A 17,254-nucleotide genomic window follows, 5' to 3' on the forward strand; every position below is an offset into this window, starting at 1 on the left:
CGATGAAGCACAGGTAACGAGACAAGTCATTGTACACAGACAAATAAGTAGATAGACAAATAGATGAAAATAAGAAAAAAGAGAATTTGACCCGGACGTGATTCGAACACGCAACCTTCTGATCTGGAGTCAGACGTGCTACCGTGTCGCCACCGAGCCCGTTAGGTAACCATTCGCACACACGTGGTAGCATGTTTTGCTCGGCCTTCTGTCGATGAAGCACAGGTAAAGAGACAAGGCATTGTACACATACAGATAAGTCGATAGACAGATAGATGAAAATAATAAAAAAGAGGATTTGACCCGGACCTGATTCGAACACGCAACCTTGTGATCTGGAGTCAGACGTGCTACCGTATCGCCACCGAGTACACTTAGTGTAGCCGTTCGTACACACGCGGTAGCATGTTTCGCTCGGCCTTCTGTCGATGAAGCACAGGTAAAGAGACAAGTCATCGTAGACAGACAAATAAATAGGTAAACAGATGAAAATAATAAAAAGAGAATTTGAACCGGACGTGATTCGAACACGCAACCTTCTGATCTGGAGTCAGACGTGCTACCGTGTCGCCACCGAGCCTGTTAGGTAACCATTCGCACACACGTGGTAGCATGTTTTGCTCGGCCTTCTGTCGATGAAGCACAGGTAAAGAGACAAGTCATTGTAGACAGACAAATAGGTGGATAGACAGATGAAAATAATAAAAAAAAGAATTTGACCCAGACTTGATTCGAACACGCAACCTTCTGATCTGGAGTCAGACGTGCTAAAGTTGCGCCACTGAGTCCGCTTAGAGTAATTGTTCGCACACACGCTGTAGCATGTTTTTCTCGGCCTTCTGTCGATGAAGCACAGGTAAAGGGGCAAGTCATTGCAGATAGACAAATAAGTAGATAGACAGATAGATGAAAATACTGAAAAGACAATTTGACGCGGACTTGATTCGAACACGCAACCTTCCGATCTGGAGTCAGACGTGCTAAAGTTGCGCCACTGAGTCCGCTTAGAGTAACCGTTCGCACACACGCTGTAGCATGTTTTGCTCGGCCTTCTTTCGATGAAGCACAGGTAAAGGGACAAGCCATTTTAGAAAGACAAATAAGTAGATAGAAAGATAAATGAAAATAATAAAAAGAGAATTTGACCCGGACATGATTCGAACATTTAACCTACTGATCTTGAGTCAGACGCGCTACCGTTTCACCTCCGAGTTCGCTCAGGGCAGCCATTCGCACACACGTGGTAGCATGTTTTGCTCGGCCTTCTGTCGATGAAGCACAGGTAAAGAGACAAGTCATTGCAGACAGACAACTAAGTTGATAGACAGATAGATGAAAATAACAGAAGAGAGAACTTGACATCGACGTGATTCGAACACGCAACCTTCTGATCTGGAGTCAGACGTCCTACCGGGTCGCCACTGAGTTGACTTAGTGTAGCCGTTCGCACACACTCAGTAGCATGTATTGCTCGGCCTTCGGTCGATGAAGCATACGTAAAGAAAGAAGTCATTGTAGACAGACAAATAAGCAGACAGATAGTTGAAAACAATAAGAAAGAGAATTTGAACCCGACGTGATTCGAAAACGCAACCTTCTGATCTGGAATCAGACGTGCTACCGTTGCGCCACCGAGTCCGCTTAAGGTAGCCGTTCGCACACACGTGGTAGCATGTTTTTTCGGCCTTCTGTCGATGAAGCACAGGTAAAGAGACAAGTCATTGTAGACAGACAAATAAGCAGATAGACAGAATGATGAAAATATGAAAAAAGAAAATTTGATCCAGATGTGATTCAAGCTCGCAACCTTCTGATCTGGAGTCAGACGTCCTACCGGGTCGCCACTGAGTTGACTTAGTGTAGCCGTTCGCACACACGCAGTAGCATGTATTGCTCGGCCTTCTGTCGATGAAGCATACGTAAAGAAAGAAGTCATTGTAGACAGACAAATAAGCAGACAAATAGTTGAAAACAATAAGAAAGAGAATTTGACCCCGACGTGATTCGAACACGCAACCTTCTGATCTGGAATCAGACATGCTAACATGTCGCCACCGAGTCCGTTTAGGGTGGCCGTTCGCACACACGTGGTAGCATGTTTTGCTCGGCCTTCTGTCGAGGAAGCACAGCTAAAGAGAAGAGTCATTGTAGACAGACAAATAAGTAGATATACAGATAGATGAAAATAATAAAGAGAGACTTCTACCCGGACGTGATTCGAACACGCAACCTTCTGATCTGGAGTCAGACGTGCTATCGTGTCGCCATCGAATCCGCTTAGGGTAGCCGTTCGCACACACGCGGTAGCATGATTTGCTCGGCCTACTGTCGATGAAGCACAGGTAAAGAAACAAGTCTTTGTAGACAGACAAATAAGTAGATACACAGATAAATGAAAATAATAAATGAGCGAATTTGACCCGGACGTGATTCAAACTCGCAACCTTCTGATCTGGAGTCAGACGTGCTACCGTGTCGCCACCGCGTCCGTTTAGGGTAGCCGTTCGCACACACGTGGTAGCATGATTTGCTCGGCCTTCTGTCGATGAAGCACACATAAAGAGAAGAGTCATTGTAGACAGACAAATAAGTAGATAGACAGATAGATGAAAATTGTAAAAAAGAGAACTTTACCCGAACGTGATTCGAACCCGCAACCTTCTGATCTGGAGTCAGACGTGCTACTGCGTCACCACCGAGTCCACTTTGTGTAGCCGTTCGCACACACGCGGTAGCATGTTTTGCTCGGCCTTCTGTCGATGCAGCACAGGTAAAGAGACAAGTCATTGTAGACAGACAAATAAGTAGATAGACAGATGAAAATAATAAGAAAGAGAATTTGACCCGGACGCGATTCGAACACGCAACCTTCTGATCTGGAGTCGGACGTGCCAACAGTTCGCCACCGAGTCCATTTAGGGTAGCCGTTCACACACACGTGGTAGCATGTTTTGCTTGGCCTTCTATCGATGAAGCACAGGTAAAGAGACAAGTCGTTGTAGACAGACAAATAAGTAGATAGACAGATAGACGAAAATAATAAAAAAGAGAACCTGACACGGACGTGATTCGAACACGCAACCCTCTGATCTGGAGTCAGACGTGCTACCGTGTCGCCACCGAGTCCACTTTGTGTCGCCGTTCGCTCACACGCGGTAGCATGTTTTGCTCGGCCTTCTGTCGATGCAGCACAGGTAAAGAGACAAGTCATTGTAGACAGACAAATAGGTAGATAGACAGATGAAAATAATAAGAAAGAAAATATGACCCGGACGCGATACGAACACGCAACCTTCTGATCTGGAGTCGGACGCGCTAACAGTTCACCACCGAGTCCACTTAGGGTAGCCGTTCGCACACACGTGGTAGCATGTTTTGCTCGGCCTTCTATCGATGAAGCACAGGTAAAGAAACAAGTCGTTGTAGACAGACAAATAAGTAGATAGATAGACAGATGAAAATAACAAAAACAAGAACTTAACACGGACGTGATTTGAACACGCAACCCTTTGATCCGTAGTAAGACGCGCTACCGTGTCGCCACCGAATCCACTTAGCGAAGCCGTTCGCACACACGCGGTAGCTTGTTTTGCTCGGCCTTCTGTCGATGAAGCACAGGTAACGAGACAAGTCATTGTACACAGACAAATAAGTAGATAGACAAATAGATGAAAATAAGAAAAAAGAGAATTTGACCCGGACGTGATTCGAACACGCAACCTTCTGATCTGGAGTCAGACGTGCTACCGTGTCGCCACCGGGCCCGTTAGGTAACCATTCGCACACACGTGGTAGCATGTTTTGCTCGGCCTTCTGTCGATGAAGCACAGGTAAAGAGACAAGTCATTGTACACATACAGATAAGTCGATAGACAGATAGATGAAAATAATAAAAAAGAGGATTTGACCCGGACCTGATTCGAACACGCAACCTTGTGATCTGGAGTCAGACGTGCTACCGTATCGCCACCGAGTACACTTAGTGTAGCCGTTCGTACACACGCGGTAGCATGTTTCGCTCGGCCTTCTGTCGATGAAGCACAGGTAAAGAGACAAGTCATCGTGGACAGACAAATAAATAGGTAAACAGATGAAAATAATAAAAAGAGAATTTGAACCAGACGTGATTCGAACACGCAACCTTCTGATCTGGAGTCAGACGTGCTACCGTGTCGCCACCGAGCCTGTTAGGTAACCATTCGCACACACGTGGTAGCATGTTTTGCTCGGCCTTCTGTCGATGAAGCACAGGTAAAGAGACAAGTCATTGTAGACAGACAAATAGGTGGATAGACAGATGAAAATAATAAAAAAAAGAATTTGACCCAGACTTGATTCGAACACGCAACCTTCTGATCTGGAGTCAGACGTGCTAAAGTTGCGCCACTGAGTCCGCTTAGAGTAATTGTTCGCACACACGCTGTAGCATGTTTTGCTCGGCCTTCTGTCGATGAAGCACAGGTAAAGGGACAAGTCATTGCAGATAGACAAATAAGTAGATAGACAGATAGATGAAAATACTGAAAAGACAATTTGACGCGGACTTGATTCGAACACGCAACCTTCCGATCTGGAGTCAGACGTGCTAAAGTTGCGCCACTGAGTCCGCTTAGAGTAACCGTTCGCACACACGCTGTAGCATGTTTTGCTCGGCCTTCTTTCGATGAAGCACAGGTAAAGAGACAAGTCATTGCAGACAGAGAAATAAGTAGATAGACAGATAGATGAAAATACTAAAGAGAGAGTTTGACGCGGACGTGATTAGAACACGCAACCTTCTGATCTGGAATCAGACGTGCTAAAGTCGCCACCGAGTCCGCTTAGGGTAGCCGTTCGCACACACGTGGTAGCATGTTTTGCACGGCCTTATGTCGATGAAGCACAGGTAAAGGGACAAGTCATTTTAGAGAGACAAATAAGTAGATAGACAGATAGATGAAAATAACAAAAGAGAGAACTTCAAATCGACGTGATTCGAACACGCAACTTTCTGATCTGGAGTCAGACGTCCTACCGGGTCGCCACCGAGTTGACTTAGTGTAGCCGTTCGCACACGCGCAGTAGCATGTATTGCTCGGCCTTCTGTCGATGAAGCATAGGTAAAGAGACATGTCATTGTAGAGAGACAAATAAGTAGATAGACAGATGAAAATAATAAAAAGAGAACTTGACCCGGACGTGATTCGAACACGCAACCTTCTGATCTGGAGTCAGACGTGCTACCGGGTTGCCACCGAGTCCACTCAGTGTAGCCGTATGCACACACGCGGTAGCAGCATGTTTTGCTCGGCCTTCTGTCGATGAAGCACAGGTAAAGAGACAAGTCTTTGTAGACAGACAAATACGTAGATACACAGGTAGATTAAAATAATAAATAAGCGAATTTGACCCGGACGTGATTCAAACTCGCAACCTTCTGATCTGGAGTCAGACGTGCTACCGTGTCGCCACCGCGTCCGTTTAGGGTAGCCGTTCGCACACACGTGGTAGCATGATTTGTTCGGCCTTCTGTCGATGAAGCACAGGTAAAAAGACAAGTCATTGTAGACAGACAAAAAGGTAGATAAACAGATGAAAATAATAAAAAGAGATTTTTACCCGGACGTGATTCGAACACGCAACCTTTTATCTGGAGTCAGACGTGCTATTGTGTCGCCATCGAATACGCTTAGGGTAGCCGTTCGCACACACGCGGTACCATGATTTGCTCGGCCTTCTGTCGATGAAGCACAGGTAAAAAGACAAGTCTTTGTAGACAGACAAATAAGTAGATACACAGATAGATGAAAATAATAAATAAGCGAATTTGACCCGGACGTGATTCAAACTCGCAACCTTCTGATCTGGAGTCAGACATGCTACCGTGTCGCCACCGCGTCCGTTTAGGGTAGCCGTTCGCACACACGTGGTAGCATGATTTGCTCGGCCTTCTGTCGATGAAGCACACATAAAGAGAAGAGTCATTGTAGACAGACAAATAAGTAGATAGACAGATAGATGAAAATAGTAAAAAAGAGAACTTGACCCGAACGTGATTCGAACCCGCAACCTTCTGATCTGGAGTCAGACGTCCTACCGCGCCGCCACCGAGTTGACTTAGTGTAGCCGCTCGCACACACGCAGTAGCATGTATTGCTCGGCCTTCTGTCGATGAAGCATACGTAAAGAGAGAAGTCATTGTAGACAGACAAATAAGTAGACAGATCGTTGAAAACAATAACAAAGAGAATTTGACCCCGCTGTGATTCGAACACGCAATCTTCTCATCTGGAGTCAGACGCGCTACCGTTGCGCCACCGAGCCCGCTGAGGGTAGCCGTTCGCACACACGTGGTAGCATGTTTTTTCGGCCTTCTGTCGATGAAGTACAGGTAAAGAGACAAGTCATTGTAGACAGACAAATAAGTAGATAGACAGAATGATGAAAATAAGAAAAAAGAAAATTTGATCCAGACGTGATTCAAGCTCGCAACCTTCTGATCTGTTGTCAGACATGCTGACATGTCGCCACCGAGTCCGTTTAGGGTGGCCGTTCGCACAAACGTGGTAGCATGTTTTGCTCGGCCTTCTGTCGAGGAAGCACAGCTAAAGAGAAGAGTCATTGTAGACAGACAAATAAGTAGATATACAGATAGATGAAAATAATAAAGAGAGACTTTTACCCGGACGTGATTCCAACACGCAACCTTCTGATCTGGAGTCAGACGTGCTACCGTGTCACCATCGAATCCGCTTAGGGCAGCCGTTCGCACACACGCGGTAGCATGATTTGCTCGGCCTTCTGTCGATGCAGCACTGGTAAAGAGACAAGTCATTGTAGCAAGACAAATAAGTAGATAGACAGATGAAAAGATCAAAAAGAAAATTTGACCCGGACGCGATTCGAACACGCAACCTTCTGATCTTGAGTCGGACGTGCCAACAGTTCGCCACCGAGTCCATTTAGGGTAGCCGTTCACACACACGTGGTAGCATGTTTTGCTTGGCCTTCTATCGATGAAGCACAGGTAAAGAGACAAGTCGTTGTAGACAGACAAATAAGTAGATAGACAGATAGATGAAAATAATAAAAAAGAGAACCTGACACGGACGTGATTCGAACACGCAACCCTCTGATCTTGAGTCAGACGTGCTACCATGTCGCCAACGAGTCCACTTTGTGTAGCCGTTCGCTCACACGCGGTAGCATGTTTTGCTCGGCCTTCTGTCGATGCAGCACAGGTAAAGAGACAAGTCATTGTAGACAGACAAATAGGTAGATAGACAGATGAAAATAATAAGAAAGAAAATATGACCCGGACGCGATACGAACACGCAACCTTCTGATCTGGAGTCGGACGCGCTAACAGTTCACCACCGAGTCCACTTAGGGTAGCCGTTCGCACACACGTGGTAGCATGTTTTGCTCGGCCTTCTATCGATGAAGCACAGGTAAAGAAACAAGTCGTTGTAGACAGACAAATAAGTAGATAGATAGACAGATGAAAATAACAAAAACAAGAACTTAACACGGACGTGATTTGAACACGCAACCCTTTGATCCGTAGTAAGACGCGCTACCGTGTCGCCACCGAATCCACTTAGCGTAGCCGTTCGCACACACGCGGTAGCTTGTTTTGCTCGGCCTTCTGTCGACGAAGCACAGGTAACGAGACAAGTCATTTTTCACAGACAAATAAGTAGATAGACAAATAGATGAAAATAAGAAAAAAGAGAATTTGACCCGGACGTGATTCGAACACGCAACCTTCTGATCTGGAGTCAGACGTGCTACCGTGTCGCCACCGAGCCCGTTAGGTAACCATTCGCACACACGTGGTAGCATGTTTTGCTCGGCCTTCTGTCGATGAAGCACAGGTAAAGAGACAAGTCATTGTACACATACAGATAAGTCGATAGACAGATAGATGAAAATAATAAAAAAAGAGGATTTGACCCGGACCTGATTCGAACACGCAACCTTGTGATCTGGAGTCAGACGTGCTACCGTATCGCCACCGAGTACACTTAGTGTAGCCGTTCGTACACACGCGGTAGCATGTTTCGCTCGGCCTTCTGTCGATGAAGCACAGGTAAAGAGACAAGTCATCGTAGACAGACAAATAAATAGGTAAACAGATGAAAATAATAAAAAGAGAATTTGAACCGGACGTGATTCGAACACGCAACCTTCTGAGCTGGAGTAAGACGTGCTACCGTGTCGCCACCGAGCCCGTTAGGTAACCATTCGCACACACGTGGTAGCATGTTTTGCTCGGCCTTCTGTCGATGAAGCACAGGTAAAGAGACAAGTCATTGTAGACATACAGATAAGTCGATAGACGGATAGATGAAACTAATAAAAAAGAGGATTTGACCCGGACCTGATTCAAACACGCAACCTTGTGATCTGGAGTCACACGTGCTACCGTATCGCCACCGAGTACACATAGTGTAGCCGTTCGCACTTACGCGGTAGCATGTTTTGCTCGGCCTTCTGTCGATGAAGCACAGGTAAAGAGACAAGTCATTGTAGACAGACAAATAGGTGGATAGACACATGAAAATAATAAAAAAAAGAATTTGACCCAGACTTGATTCGAACACGCAACCTTCTGATCTGGAGTCAGACGTGCTAAAGTTGCGCCACTGAGTCCGCTTAGAGTAACCATTCGCACACACGTGGTAGCATGTTTTGCTCGGCCTTCTGTCGATGAAGCACAGGTAAAGAGACAAGTCATTGTAGACATACAGATAAGTAGATAGACAGATAGATGAAAATAATAAAAAAGAGGATTTGACCCGTACGTGATTCGAACACGCAACCTTGTGATCTGGAGTGAGACGTGCTACCGTATTGCCACCCAGTACACTTAGTGTAGCCGTTCGCACACACGCGGTAGCATGTCTTGCTCGGCCTTCTGTCGATGAAGCACAGGTAAAGGGACAAGTCATTGCAGATAGACAAATAAGTAGATAGACAGATAGATGAAAATACTAAAAAGAGAATTTGACGCGGACGTGATTAGAACACGCAACCTTCTGATCTGGAGTCAGACGTGCTAAAGTTGCGCCACCGAGTTCGCTCAGTGCAGCCATTCGCACACACGTGGTAGCATGTTTTGCTCGGCCTTCTGTCGATGAAGCACAGGTAAAGAGACAAGTCATTGCAGACAGACAATTAAGTTGACAGACAGATAGATGAAAATAACAGAAGAGAGAACTTGACATCGACGTGATTCGAACACGCAACCTTCTGATCTGGAGTCAGACGTCCTACCGGGTCGCCACTGAGTTGACTTAGTGTAGCCGTTCGCACACACGCAGTAGCATGTATTGCTCGGCCTTCGGTCGATGTAGCATACGTAAAGAAAGAAGTCATTGTAGACAGACAAATAAGCAGACAGATAGTTGAAAACAATAAGAAAGAGAATTTGACCCCGACGTGATTCGAAAACGCAACCTTCTGATCTGGAATCAGACGTGCTACCGTTGCGCCACCGAGTCCGCTTAGGGTAGCCGTTCGCACACACGTGGTAGCATGTTTTTTCGGCCTTCTGTCGATGAAGCACAGGTAAAGAGACAAGTCATTGTAGACAGACAAATAAGCAGATAGACAGAATGATGAAAATATGAAAAAAGGAAATTTGATCCAGATGTGATTCAAGCTCGCAACCTTCTCATCTGGAGTCAGACGTCCTACCGGGTCGCCACTGAGTTGACTTAGTGTAGCCGTTCGCACACACGCAGTAGCATGTATTGCTCGGCCTTCTGTCGATGAAGCATACGTAAAGAAAGAAGTCATTGTAGACAGACAAATAAGCAGACAAATAGTTGAAAACAATAAGAAAGAGAATTTGACCCCGACGTGATTCGAACACGCAACCTTCTGATCTGGAATCAGACATGCTAACATGTCGCCACCGAGTCCGTTTAGGGTGGCCGTTCGCACACACGTGGTAGCATGTTTTGCTCGGCCTTCTGTCGAGGAAGCACAGCTAAAGAGAAGAGTCATTGTAGACAGACAAATAAGTAGATATACAGATAGATGAAAATAATAAAGAGAGACTTCTACCCGGACGTGATTCGAACACGCAACCTTCTGATCTGGAGTCAGACGTGCTATCGTGTCGCCATCGAATCCGCTTAGGGTAGCCGTTCGCACACACGCGGTAGCATGATTTGCTCGGCCTTCTGTCGATGAAGCACAGGTAAAGAGACAAGTCTTTGTAGAGGGACAAATAAGTAGATACAGAGATAGATAAAAATAATAAAGAAGCGAGTTTGACCCGGACGTGATTCAAACTTGCAACCTTCTGATCTGGAGTCAGACGTGCTACCGTGTCGCCACCGCGTCCGTTTAGGGTAGCTGTTCGCACACACGTGGTAGCATGAATTGCTCGGCCTTCTGTCGATGAAGCACACATAAAGAGAAGAGTCATTGTAGACAGACAAATAAGTAGATATATAGATAGATGAAAATAATAAAGAGAGACTTTTACCCGGACGTGATTCGAACACGCAACCTTCTGATCTGGAGTCAGACGTGCTACCCTGTTGCCACCGAGTCCGTTAGGTAACCATTCGCACACACGTGGTAGCATGTTTTGCTCGGCGTTCTGTCGATGAAGCACAGGTGAAGAGACAAGTCATTGTAGACATACAGATAAGTAGATAGACAGATAGATGAAAATAATAAAAAAGAGGATTTGACCCGGACGTGATTCGAACATGCCACCTTGTGATCTGGAGTGAGACGTGCTACCGTATCGCCACCCAGTACACTTAGTGTAGCCGTTCCCACACACGCGGTAGCATGTTTTTCTCGGCCTTCTCTCGATGAAGCACAGGTAAAGAGACAAGTCATCGTAGACAGATAAATAAGTGAATAGACAGATGAAAATAATAATAAAAAAAGAATTTTACCCGGATTTGATTCGAACACGCAACCTTCTGATCTGGAGTCAGACGTGCTAAAGTTGCGCCACTGAGTCCGCTTAGAGTAACCGTTCGCACACACGCGGTAGCATGTTTTGCTCGGCCTTCTGTCGATGAAGCACAGGTAAAGGGACAAGTCATTGCAGACAGAGAAATAAGTAGATAGACAGATAGATGAAAATACTAAAGAGAGAGTTTGACGCGGACGGGATTAGAACACGCAACCTTCTGATCTGGAGTCAGACGTGCTAAAGTTGCGCCACTGAGTCCGCTTAGTGTATCTGTTCGCCCGCACGTGGTAGAATGATTTGCACGGCCTTATGTCGATGAAGCACAGGTAAAGGGACAAGTGATTTTAGACAGCCAAATAAGTAGATAGACAGATAGATGAAAATAACAAAAGAGAGAACTTCACATCGACGTGATTCGAACACGCAACCTTCTGATCTGGAGTCAGACGTCCTACTGGGTCGCCACCGAGTTGACTTAGTGTAGCCGTTCGCACACACGCAGTAGCATATATTGCTCGGCCTTCTGTCGATGAAGCATAAGAGAGAAGTCATTGTAGACAGACAAATAGGTAGACAGATAGTTGAAAACAATAAGAAAGAGAATTTGACCCCGACGTGATTCGAACACGCCACCTTCTGATCTGGAGTCAGACGCGCTACCATTGAGCCACCGAGTCCGCTTAGGGTAGCCATTCGCACACAAGTGGTAGCATGTTTTTTCGGCCTTCTGTCGATGAAGTACAGGTAAAGAGACAAGTCATTGTAGACAGACAAATAAGTAGATAGACAGAATGATGAAAATAAGGAAAAAAGGAAATTTGATCCAGACGTGATTCAAGCTCGCAACCTTCTGATCTGTAATCAGACATGCTAACATGTCGTTACCGAGTCCGTTTACGGTGGCCGTTCGCACACACGTGGTAGCATGTTTTGCTCGGCCTTCTGTCGAGGAAGCACAGCTAAAGAGAAGAGTCAATGTAGAAGACAAATAAGTAGATATACAGATAGATGAAAATAATAAAGAGACTTTTACCCGGACGTGATTCTAACACGCAACCTTCTGATCTGGAGTCAGACGTGCTACCGTGTCGCCATCGAATCCGCTTAGGGTAGCCGTTCGCACACACGCGGTAGCATGATTTGCTCGGTTTTCTGTCGATGAAGCACAGGTAAAGAGACATGTCATTGTAGACAGACAAGTAAGTAGATAGACAGAAAAAATATTAAAAAGAGAGCTTGACCCGGACGTGATTCGAACACGCAACCTTCCGATCTGGAGTCAGACGTGCTACCGGGTTGCCACCGAGTCCACTTAGTGTAGCCGTACGCACACACGCGGTAGCATGTTTTGCTCGGCCTTCTGTCGATGCAGCACTGGTAAAGAGACAAGTCATTGTAGACAGACAAATAAGTAGATAGACAGATGAAAATAATAAAAAGAGAATTTAACCCGGACGCGATTCGAACACGCAACCTTCTGATCTGGAGTCGGACGTGCTAACAGTTCGCCACCGAGTCCATTTAGGGTAGCCGTTCACACACACGTGGTAGCATGTTTTGCTCAGCCCTCTATTGATGAAGCACAGGTAAAGAAACAAGTCGTTGTAGACAGACAAAGAGGTAGATAGACGGATGAAAATAACAAAAACGAGAACTTAACATGGACGTGATTCGAACACGCCACCCTCCGATCCGTAGTAAGACGTGCTACCGTGTCGCCACCGAATCCACTTAGCGTAGCCGTTCGCACACACGCGGTAGCTTGTTTTGCTCGGCCTTCTGTCGATGAAGCACAGGTAACGAGACAAGTCATTGTGCACAGACAAATAAGTAGATACACAAATAGATGAAAATAAGAAAAAAGAGAATTTTACCCGGACGTGATTTGAACACGCAACCTTCTGATCTGGAGACAGACGTGCTACCGTGTCGCCACCGAGTCCACTTAGTGAAGCCGTTCGTACACACGCGGTAGCATGTTTCGCTCGGCCTTCTGTCGATGAAGCACAGGTAAAGAGACAAGTCATCGTAGACAGACAAATAAAAAATAAACAGATGAAAATAATAAAAAAGAGAATTTGACCCGGACGTGATTCGAACACACAACCTTCTGATCTGGAGTCAGACGTGCTACCCTGTCGCCACCAAGTCCGTTAGGTAACCATTCGCACACACGTGGTAGCATGTTTTGCTCGGCCTTCTGTCGATGAAGCACACGTAAAGAGACAAGTCATTGTAGAAATACAGATAAGTAGATAGACAGATAGATGAAAATAATAAAAAAGAGGATTTGACCCGTACGTGATTCGAACACGCAACCTTGTGATCTGGAGTGAGACGTGCTACCGTATTGCCACCCAGTACACTTAGTGTAGCCGTTCGCACACACGCGGTAGCATGTTTTGCTCGGCCTTCTGTCGATGAAGCACAGGTAAAGGGACAAGTCATTGCAGATAGACAAATAAGTAGATAGACAGATAGATGAAAATACTAAAAAGAGAATTTGACGCGGACGTGATTAGAACACGCAACCTTATGATCTGGAGTCAGACGTGCTAAAGTTGCGCCACCGAGTCCGCTTAGTGTATCTGTTCGCCCGCACGTGGTAGAATGATTTGCACGGCCTTATAACGATGAAGCACAGGTAAAGAGACAAGTCATTGTAGACAGACAAATAAGTAGATAGACAGATTAAAATAATAAGAAAGAGAATTTGACCCGGACGCGATACGAACACGCAACCTTCTGATCTGAAGTCGGACGCGCTACCGTGTCGCCACCGAGTCCACTTAGTGAAGCCGTTCGTACACAAGCGGTGGCATATTTCGCTCGGCCTTCTGTCGATGATGCACAGGTAAAGAGACAAGTCATCGTAGACAGACAAATAAATAGTTAAACAGATGAAAATAATAAAAAAGAGAATTTGACCCGGACGTGATTCGAACACGCAACCTTCTGATCTGGAGTCAGACGTGCTATCGTGTCGCCATCGAATCCGCTTAGGGTAGCCGTTCACACACACGCGGTAGCATGATTTGCTCGGCCTTCTGTCGATGAAGCACAGGTAAAGAGACAAGTCTTTGTAGAGGGACAAATAAGTAGATACAGAGATAGATAAAAATAATAAATAAGCGAGTTTGACCCGGACGTGATTCAAACTTGCAACCTTCTGATCTGGAGTCAGACGCGCTACCGTGTCGCCACCGAATCCACTTAGCGTAGCCGTTCGCACACACGCGGTAGCTTGTTTTGCTCGGCCTTCTGTCGATGAAGCACAGGTAACGAGACAAGTCATTGTAGACAGACAAATAAGTAGATATATAGATAGATGAAAATAATAAGGAGAGACTTTTACCCGGACGTGATTCGAACACGCAACCTTCTGATCTGGAGTCAGACGTGCTACCCTGTCGCCACCGAGTCCGTTAGGTAACCATTCGCACACACGTGGTAGCATGTTTTGCTCGGCGTTCTGTCGATGAAGCACAGGTAAAGAGACAAGTCATTGTAGACATACAGATAAGTAGATAGACAGATAGATGAAAATAATAAAAAAGAGGATTTGACCCGGACGTGATTCGAACACGCCACCTTGTGATCTGGAGTGATACGTGCTACCGTATCGCCACCCAGTACACTTAGTGTAGCCGTTCCCACACACGCGGTAGCATGTTTTGCTCGGCCTTCTCTCGATGAAGCACAGGTAAAGAGACAAGTCATCGTAGACAGATAAATAAGTGAATAGACAGATGAAAATATTAATAAAAAAAGAATTTTACCCGGATTTGATTCGAACACGCAACCTTCTGATCTGGAGTCAGACGTGCTAAAATTGCGCCACTGAGTCCGCTTAGAGTAACCGTTCGCACACACGCGGTAGCATGTTTTGCTCGGCCTTCTGTCGATGAAGCACAGGTAAAGGGACAAGTCATTGCAGACAGAGAAATAAGTAGATAGACAGATAGATGAAAATACTAAAGAGAGAGTTTGACGCGGACGTGATTAGAACACGCAACCTTCTGATCTGGAGTCAGACGTGCTAAAGTTGCGCCACCGAGTCCGCTTAGTGTATCTGTTCGCCCGCACGTGGTAGAATGATTTGCACGGCCTTATAACGATGAAGCACAGGTAAAGAGACAAGTCATTGTAGACAGACAAATAAGTAGATAGACAGATTAAAATAATAAGAAAGAGAATTTGACCCGGACGCGATACGAACACGCAACCATCTGATCTGGAGTTGGACGCGCTACCGTGTCGCCACCGAGTCCACTTAGTGAAGCCGTTCGTACACAAGCGGTGGCATATTTCGCTCGGCCTTCTGTCGATGATGCACAGGTAAAGAGACAAGTCATCGTAGACAGACAAATAAATAGTTAAACAGATGAAAATAATAAAAAAGAGAATTTGACCCGGACGTGATTCGAACACGCAACCTTATGATCTGGAGTCAGACGTGCTATCGTGTCGCCATCGAATCCGCTTAGGGTAGCCGTTCGCACACACGCGGTAGCATGATTTGCTCGGCCTTCTGTCGATGAAGCACAGGTAAAGAGACAAGTCTTTGTAGAGGGACAAATAAGTAGATACAGAGATAGATAAAAATAATAAATAAGCGAGTTTGACCCGGACGTGATTCAAACTTGCAACCTTCTGATCTGGAGTCAGACGTGCTACCGTGTCGCCACCGCGTCCGTTTAGGGTAGCTGTTCGCACACACGTGGTAGCATGAATTGCTCGGCCTTCTGTCGATGAAGCACACATAAAGAGAAGAGTCATTGTAGACAGACAAATAAGTAGATATATAGATAGATGAAAATAATAAAGAGAGACTTTTACCTGGACGTGATTCGAACACGCAACCTTCTGATCTGGAGTCAGACGTGCTACCCTGTTGCCACCGAGTCCGTTAGGTAACCATTCGCACACACGTGGTAGCATGTTTTGCTCGGCGTTCTGTCGATGAAGCACAGGTGAAGAGACAAGTCATTGTAGACATACAGATAAGTAGATAGACAGATAGATGAAAATAATAAAAAGAGGATTTGACCCGGACGTGATTCGAACACGCCACCTTGTGATCTGGAGTGAGACGTGCTACCGTATCGCCACCCAGTACACTTAGTGTAGCCGTTCCCACACACGCGGTAGCATGTTTTGCTCGGCCTTCTCTCGATGAAGCACAGGTAAAGAGACAAGTCATCGTAGACAGATAAATAAGTGAATAGACAGATGAAAATAATAATAAAAAAAGAATTTTACCCGGATTTGATTCGAACACGCAACCTTCTGATCTGGAGTCAGACGTGCTAAAGTTGCGCCACTGAGTCCGCTTAGAGTAACCGTTCGCACACACGCGGTAGCATGTTTTGCTCGGCCTTCTGTCGATGAAGCACAGGTAAAGGGACAAGTCATTGCAGACAGAGAAATAAGTAGATAGACAGATAGATGAAAATACTAAAGAGAGAGTTTGACGCGGACGGGATTAGAACACGCAACCTTCTGGTCTGGAGTCAGACGTGCTAAAGTTGCGCCACCGAGTCCGCTTAGTGTATCTGTTCGCCCGCACGTGGTAGAATGATTTGCACGGCCTTATGTCGATGAAGCACAGGTAAAGGGACAAGTGATTTTAGACAGCCAAATAAGTAGATAGACAGATAGATGAAAATAACAAAAGAGAGAACTTCACATCGACGTGATTCGAACACGCAACCTTCTGATCTGGAGTCAGACGTCCTACTGGGTCGCCACCGAGTTGACTTAGTGTAGCCGTTCGCACACACGCAGTAGCATATATTGCTCGGCCTTCTGTCGATGAAGCATAAGAGAGAAGTCATTGTAGACAGACAAATAGGTAGACAGATAGTTGAAAACAATAAGAAAGAGAATTTGACCCCGACGTGATTCGAACACGCCACCTTCTGATCTGGAGTCAGACGCGCTACCATTGAGCCACCGAGTCCGCTTAGGGTAGCCATTCGCACACAAGTGGTAGCATGTTTTTTCGGCCTTCTGTCGATGAAGTACAGGTAAAGAGACAAGTCATTGTAGACAGACAAATAAGTAGATAGACAGAATGATGAAAATAAGGAAAAAAGGAAATTTGATCCAGACGTGATTCAAGCTCGCAACCTTCTGATCTGTAATCAGACATGCTAACATGTCGTTACCGAGTCCGTTTACGGTGGCCGTTCGCACACACGTGGTAGCATGTTTTGCTCGGCCTTCTGTCGAGGAAGCACAGCTAAAGAGAAGAGTCAATGTAGAAGACAAATAAGTAGATATACAGATAGATGAAAATAATAAAGAGACTTTTACCCGGACGTG

The 17,254-nt window shown here is 45.7% G+C and overlaps 2 non-coding genes across 2 annotated transcripts; both read right to left on the bottom strand.

Moving 5' to 3' along the window:
- Positions 1–11,532: 11,532 nt before the first annotated feature.
- On the bottom strand, positions 11,533–11,604 carry TRNAW-CCA (transfer RNA tryptophan (anticodon CCA)). The gene has a single exon. It is a non-coding gene; the product is annotated as a tRNA-Trp (tRNA).
- A 5,213-nt stretch (positions 11,605–16,817) lies between these two features.
- On the bottom strand, positions 16,818–16,889 carry TRNAW-CCA (transfer RNA tryptophan (anticodon CCA)). The gene has a single exon. It is a non-coding gene; the product is annotated as a tRNA-Trp (tRNA).
- Positions 16,890–17,254: the final 365 nt, after the last annotated feature.

This window comes from Rhipicephalus microplus, chromosome 5 (genome assembly GCF_043290135.1).
Source record: "Rhipicephalus microplus isolate Deutch F79 chromosome 5, USDA_Rmic, whole genome shotgun sequence".
Classification (NCBI taxonomy): domain Eukaryota; kingdom Metazoa; phylum Arthropoda; class Arachnida; order Ixodida; family Ixodidae; genus Rhipicephalus; species Rhipicephalus microplus.